The sequence below is a fragment of the Staurois parvus genome, unplaced genomic scaffold (assembly GCF_062004578.1).
Source record: "Staurois parvus isolate SC_StPar_1 unplaced genomic scaffold, SC_StPar_1.0 ptg003130l, whole genome shotgun sequence".
NCBI lineage: Eukaryota > Metazoa > Chordata > Amphibia > Anura > Ranidae > Staurois > Staurois parvus.
Window position 1 is genome coordinate 139,679 of NW_028320926.1, and position 7,251 is coordinate 146,929.

The window sequence follows — 7,251 nt, forward strand, 5'->3', positions numbered from 1 at the left end:
GAGTATGTGTATACAAGAGAGAGAAGTGTGAAGGCTGCTGTGTGACTCTTGCAGCCAGATGATGTACATGGGAAGTCATTAGAGGTTTCATGTTCTTCTATCACATGGTTCCCAGCACAAGTCAGTTCTCTGGCCCGGTTTCTGTAATGCAGTACAAAATGTACCCAATAGGTGGCAGCAAAGTTATTTCTACTATTTATAAAAAAGCAGCCAAAGCCAGCATTCCTTTTTCCTGATTTATTAGTAAAATCTATGTTGCATCTGTCACTCCTGAATGATCCAGACCATCACTGAATTGTAACTTCTAGAGTGATCCAGACCTTCCTGGGACTGTAACTTGCGGAGTGATCCAGACCTTCCTGGGACTGTAACTTGCGGAGTGATCCAGACCTTCCTGGGACTGTAACTTGCGGAGTGATCCAGACCTTCCTGGGACTGTAACTTGCGGAGTTATCCAGACCTTCCTGGGACTGTAACTTGCGGAGTGATCCAGACCTTCCTGGGACTGTAACTTGCGGAGTGATCCAGACCTTCCTGAGACTGTAACTTGCGGAGTGATCCAGACCTTCCTGGGACTGTAACTTGCGGAGTGATCCAGACCTTCCTGGGACTGTAACTTCTAGAGTGATCCAGAGTTTCCTGGGACTGTAACTTGCGGAGTTATCCAGACCTTCCTGGGACTGTAACTTGCGGAGTTATCCAGACCTTCCTGGGACTGTAACTTGCGGAGTTATCCAGACCTTCCTGGGACTGTAACTTGCGGAGTGATCCAGACCTTCCTGGGACTGTAACTTCTAGAGTGATCCAGACCTTCCTGGGACTGTAACTTCTAGAGTGATCCAGACCTGAGTGGGACTGTAACTTGCGGAGTGATCCAGACCTGAGTGGGACTGTAACTTCTAGAGTGATCCAGACCTTCCTGGGACTGTAACTTGCGGAGTGATCCAGACCTTCCTGGGACTGTAACTTGCGGAGTGATCCAGACCTGCGTGGGACTGTAACTTCTAGAGTGATCCAGACCTTCCTGGGACTGTAACTTCTAGAGTGATCCAGACCTTCCTGGGACTGTAACTTCTAGAGTGATCCAGACCTTCCTGGGACTGTAACTTGCGGAGTTATCCAGACCTTCCTGGGAATGTAACTTGCGGAGTGATCCAGACCTTCCTGGGACTGTAACTTGCGGAGTGATCCAGACCTTCCTGGGACTGTAACTTCTAGAGTGATCCAGACCTTCCTGGGACTGTAACTTGCGGAGTGATCCAGACCTTCCTGGGACTGTAACTTGCGGAGTGATCCAGACCTTCCTGGGACTGTAACTTGCGGAGTGATCCAGACATTCCTGGGACTGTAACTTGCGGAGTGATCCAGACCTGCGTGGGACTGTAACTTCTAGAGTGATCCAGACCTTCCTGGGACTGTAACTTCTAGAGTGATCCAGACCTTCCTGAGACTGTAACTTCTAGAGTGATCCAGACCTTCCTGGGACTGTAACTTGCGGAGTGATCCAGACCTTCCTGAGACTGTAACTTGCGGAGTGATCCAGACCTTCCTGGGACTGTAACTTCTAGAATGATCCAGACCTTCCTGGGACTGTAACTTCTAGAGTGATCCAGACCTTCCTGAGACTGTAACTTGCGGAGTGATCAATACCTTCCTGGGACTGTAACTTCTAGAGTGATCCAGACCTTCCTGGGACTGTAACTTCTAGAGTGATCCAGACCTTCCTGAGACTGTAACTTGCGGAGTGATCAAGACCTTCCTGGGACTGTAACTTCTAGAGTGATCCAGACCTTCCTGGGACTGTAACTTCTAGAGTGATCCAGACCTTCCTGGGACTGTAACTTGCGGAGTGATCCAGACCTTCCTGGGACTGTAACTTGCGGAGTGATCCAGACCTTCCTGGGACTGTAACTTGCGGAGTGATCCAGACCTTCCTGAGACTGTAACTTGCGGAGTGATCCAGACCTTCCTGGGACTGTAACTTGCGGAGTGATCCAGACCTGCGTGGGACTGTAACTTCTAGAGTGATCCAGACCTTCCTGGGACTGTAACTTCTAGAGTGATCCAGACCTTCCTGGGACTGTAACTTGCGGAGTGATCCAAACCTTCCTGGGACTGTAACTTGCGGAGTGATCCAGACCTTCCTGGGACTGTAACTTGCGGAGTGATCCAGACCTTCCTGGGACTGTAACTTGCGGAGTGATCCAGACCTGAGTGGGACTGTAACTTCTAGAGTGATCCAGACCTTCCTGGGACTGTAACTTGCGGAGTGATCCAGACCTTCTTGGGACTGTAACTTCTAGAGTGATCCAGACCTTCCTGGGACTGTAACTTGCGGAGTGATCCAAACCTTCCTGGGACTGTAACTTGCGGAGTGATCCAGACCTTCCTGGGACTGTAACTTGCGAAGTGATCCAGACCTGAGTGGGACTGTAACTTGCGGAGTGATCCAGACCTGAGTGGGACTGTAACTTCTAGAGTGATCCAGACCTTCCTGGGACTGTAACTTGCGGAGTGATCCAGACCTTCTTGGGACTGTAACTTGAGGAGTGATCCAGACCTGCGTGGGACTGTAACTTCTAGAGTGATCCAGACCTTCCTGGGACTGTAACTTCTAGAGTGATCCAGACCTTCCTGGGACTGTAACTTCTAGAGTGATCCAGACCTTCCTGGGACTGTAACTTCTAGAGTGATCCAGACCTTCCTGGGACTGTAACTTGCGGAGTGATCCAGACCTTCCTGGGACTGTAACTTGCGGAGTGATCCAGACCTTCCTGGGACTGTAACTTGCGGAGTGATCCAGACCTTCCTGAGACTGTAACTTGCGGAGTGATCCAGACCTTCCTGGGACTGTAACTTGCGGAGTGATCCAGACCTGCGTGGGACTGTAACTTCTAGAGTGATTCAGACCTTCCTGGGACTGTAACTTCTAGAGTGATCCAGACCTTCCTGGGACTGTAACTTGCGGAGTGATCCAAACCTTCCTGGGACTGTAACTTGCGGAGTGATCCAGACCTTCCTGGGACTGTAACTTGCGGAGTGATCCAGACCTTCCTGGGACTGTAACTTCTGGAGTGATCCAGACCTTCCTGGGACTGTAACTTCTAGAGTGATCCAGACCTTCCTGGGACTGTAACTTCTGGAGTGATCCAGACCTTCCTGGGACTGTAACTTCTGGAGTGATCCAGACCTTCCTGGGACTGTAACTTCTAGAGTGATCCAGACCTTCCTGGGACTGTAACTTCTAGAGTGATCCAAACCTTCCTGGGACTGTAACTTCTAGAGTGATCCAGACCTTCCTGGGACTGTAACTTCTAGAGTGATCCAGACCTTCCTGGAACTGTAAATTGTGGAGTGATCCAGACCTTCCTGGGACTGTAACTTGCGGAGTGATCCAGACCTGAGTGGGACTGTAACTTCTAGAGTGATCCAGACCTTCCTGGGACTGTAACTTGCGGAGTGATCCAGACCTTCTTGGGACTGTAACTTGAGGAGTGATCCAGACCTTCCTGGGACTGTAACTTCTAGAGTGATCCAGACCTTCCTGGGACTGTAACTTCTAGAGTGATCCAGACCTTCCTGGGACTGTAACTTCTAGAGTGATCCAGACCTTCCTGGGACTGTAACTTCTAGAGTGATCCAGACCTTCCTGGGACTGTAACTTCTAGAGTGATCCAGACCTTCCTGGGACTGTAACTTGCGGAGTGATCCAGACCTTCCTGGGACTGTAACTTGCAGGGTGATCCAGACCTTCCTGGGACTGTAACTTGCGGAGTGATCCAGACCTTCCTGAGACTGTAACTTGCGGAGTGATCCAGACCTTCCTGGGACTGTAACTTGCGGAGTGATCCAGACCTGCGTGGGACTGTAACTTCTAGAGTGATCCAGACCTTCCTGGGACTGTAACTTCTAGAGTGATCCAGACCTTCCTGGGACTGTAACTTGCGGAGTGATCCAAACCTTCCTGGGACTGTAACTTGCGGAGTGATCCAGACCTTCCTGGGACTGTAACTTGCGGAGTGATCCAGACCTTCCTGGGACTGTAACTTCTGGAGTGATCCAGACCTTCCTGGGACTGTAACTTCTAGAGTGATCCAGACCTTCCTGGGACTGTAACTTCTGGAGTGATCCAGACCTTCCTGGGACTGTAACTTCTAGAGTGATCCAGACCTTCCTGGGACTGTAACTTCTAGAGTGATCCAAACCTTCCTGGGACTGTAACTTCTAGAGTGATCCAGACCTTCCTGGGACTGTAACTTCTAGAGTGATCCAGACCTTCCTGGGACTGTAACTTCTAGAGTGATCCAGACCTTCCTGGGACTGTAACTTGCGGAGTGATCCAGACCTGCGTGGGACTGTAACTTCTAGAGTGACCCAGACCTTCCTGGGACTGTAACTTCTAGAGTGATCCAGACCTTCCTGGGACTGTAACTTCTAGAGTGACCCAGACCTTCCTGGGACTGTAACTTCTAGAGTGATCCAGACCTTCCTGGGACTGTAACTTCTAGAGTGATCCAGACCTTCCTGGGACTGTAACTTCTAGAGTGATCCAGACCTTCCTGGGACTGTAACTTGCGGAGTGATCCAGACCTTCCTGGGACTGTAACTTGCGGAGTGATCCAGACCTTCCTGGGACTGTAACTTCTAGAGTGATCCAGACCTTCCTGGGACTGAAACTTGCGGAGTGATCCAAACCTTCCTGGGACTGTAACTTGCGGAGTGATCCAGACCTTCCTGGGACTGTAACTTGCGGAGTGATCCAGACCTTCCTGGGACTGTAACTTGCGGAGTGATCCAGACCTGAGTGGGACTGTAACTTCTAGAGTGATCCAGACCTTCCTGGGACTGTAACTTGCGGAGTGATCCAGACCTTCTTGGGACTGTAACTTCTAGAGTGATCCAGACCTTCCTGGGACTGTAACTTGCGGAGTGATCCAAACCTTCCTGGGACTGTAACTTGCGGAGTGATCCAGACCTTCCTGGGACTGTAACTTGCGGAGTGATCCAGACCTGAGTGGGACTGTAACTTGCGGAGTGATCCAGACCTGAGTGGGACTGTAACTTCTAGAGTGATCCAGACCTTCCTGGGACTGTAACTTCTAGAGTGATCCAGACCTTCCTGGGACTGTAACTTGAGGAGTGATCCAGACCTTCCTGGGACTGTAACTTCTAGAGTGATCCAGACCTTCCTGGGACTGTAACTTCTAGAGTGATCCAGACCTTCCTGGGACTGTAACTTGCGGAGTGATCCAGACCTTCCTGGGACTGTAACTTGCGGAGTGATCCAGACCTTCCTGGGACTGTAACTTGCGGAGTGATCCAGACCTTCCTGAGACTGTAACTTGCGGAGTGATCCAGACCTTCCTGGGACTGTAACTTGCGGAGTGATCCAGACCTGCGTGGGACTGTAACTTCTAGAGTGATTCAGACCTTCCTGGGACTGTAACTTCTAGAGTGATCCAGACCTGAGTGGGACTGTAACTTGCGGAGTGATCCAGACCTTCCTGGGACTGTAACTTGCGGAGTGATCCAGACCTTCCTGGGACTGTAACTTCTAGAGTGATCCAGACCTTCCTGGGACTGTAACTTCTGGAGTGATCCAGACCTTCCTGGGACTGTAACTTCTGGAGTGATCCAGACCTTCCTGGGACTGTAACTTCTGGAGTGATCCAGACCTTCCTGGGACTGTAACTTCTAGAGTGATCCAGACCTTCCTGGGACTGTAACTTCTAGAGTGATCCAAACCTTCCTGGGACTGTAACTTCTAGAGTGATCCAGACCTTCCTGGGACTGTAACTTCTAGAGTGATCCAGACCTTCCTGGGACTGTAACTTGCGGAGTGATCCAGACCTTCCTGGGACTGTAACTTGCGGAGTGATCCAGACCTGAGTGGGACTGTAACTTCTAGAGTGATCCAGACCTTCCTGGGACTGTAACTTGCGGAGTGATCCAGACCTTCTTGGGACTGTAACTTGAGGAGTGATCCAGACCTGCGTGGGACTGTAACTTCTAGAGTGATCCAGACCTTCCTGGGACTGTAACTTCTAGAGTGATCCAGACCTTCCTGGGACTGTAACTTCTAGAGTGATCCAGACCTTCCTGGGACTGTAACTTCTAGAGTGATCCAGACCTTCCTGGGACTGTAACTTCTAGAGTGATCCAGACCTTCCTGGGACTGTAACTTGCGGAGTGATCCAGACCTTCCTGGGACTGTAACTTGCGGAGTGATCCAGACCTTCCTGGGACTGTAACTTGCGGAGTGATCCAGACCTTCCTGAGACTGTAACTTGCGGAGTGATCCAGACCTTCCTGGGACTGTAACTTGCGGAGTGATCCAGACCTTCCTGGGACTGTAACTTCTAGAGTGATCCAGACCTTCCTGGGACTGTAACTTCTAGAGTGATCCAGACCTTCCTGGGACTGTAACTTGCGGAGTGATCCAAACCTTCCTGGGACTGTAACTTGCGGAGTGATCCAGACCTTCCTGGGACTGTAACTTGCGGAGTGATCCAGACCTTCCTGGGACTGTAACTTCTGGAGTGATCCAGACCTTCCTGGGACTGTAACTTCTGGAGTGATCCAGACCTTCCTGGGACTGTAACTTCTAGAGTGATCCAGACCTTCCTGGGACTGTAACTTCTAGAGTGATCCAGACCTTCCTGGGACTGTAACTTCTGGAGTGATCCAGACCTTCCTGGGACTGTAACTTCTGGAGTGATCCAGACCTTCCTGGGACTGTAACTTCTAGAGTAATCCAGACCTTCCTGGGACTGTAACTTCTAGAGTGATCCAAACCTTCCTGGGACTGTAACTTCTAGAGTGATCCAGACCTTCCTGGGACTGTAACTTCTAGAGTGATCCAGACCTTCCTGGGACTGTAACTTGCGGAGTGATCCAGACCTTCCTGGGACTGTAACTTGCGGAGTGATCCAGACCTTCCTGGGACTGTAACTTGCGGAGTGATCCAGACCTTCCTGGGACTGTAACTTGCGGAGTGATCCAGACCTTCCTGGGACTGTAACTTGCGGAGTGATCCAGACCTTCCTGGGACTGTAACTTGCGGAGTGATCCAGACCTGCGTGGGACTGTAACTTCTAGAGTGATCCAGACCTTCCTGGGACTGTAACTTCTAGAGTGATCCAGACCTTCCTGGGACTGTAACTTCTAGAGTGATCCAGACCTTCCTGGGACTGTAACTTCTAGAGTGATCCAGACCTTCCTGGGACTGTAACTTCTAGAGTGATCCAGACC

The 7,251-nt window shown here is 50.7% G+C and overlaps 1 long non-coding RNA gene across 1 annotated transcript; it reads right to left on the reverse strand.

The window, feature by feature from the left end:
* Positions 1-222: 222 nt before the first annotated feature.
* On the reverse strand, positions 223-6,615 carry LOC149428567 (uncharacterized). Its single transcript, XR_016310714.1, has 2 exons — positions 5,991-6,615; positions 223-5,395 (listed from the first exon to the last, which is right to left on the reverse strand). It is a non-coding gene; the product is annotated as an uncharacterized LOC149428567 (long non-coding RNA).
* Between the last annotated feature and the right edge of the window lie 636 nt (positions 6,616-7,251).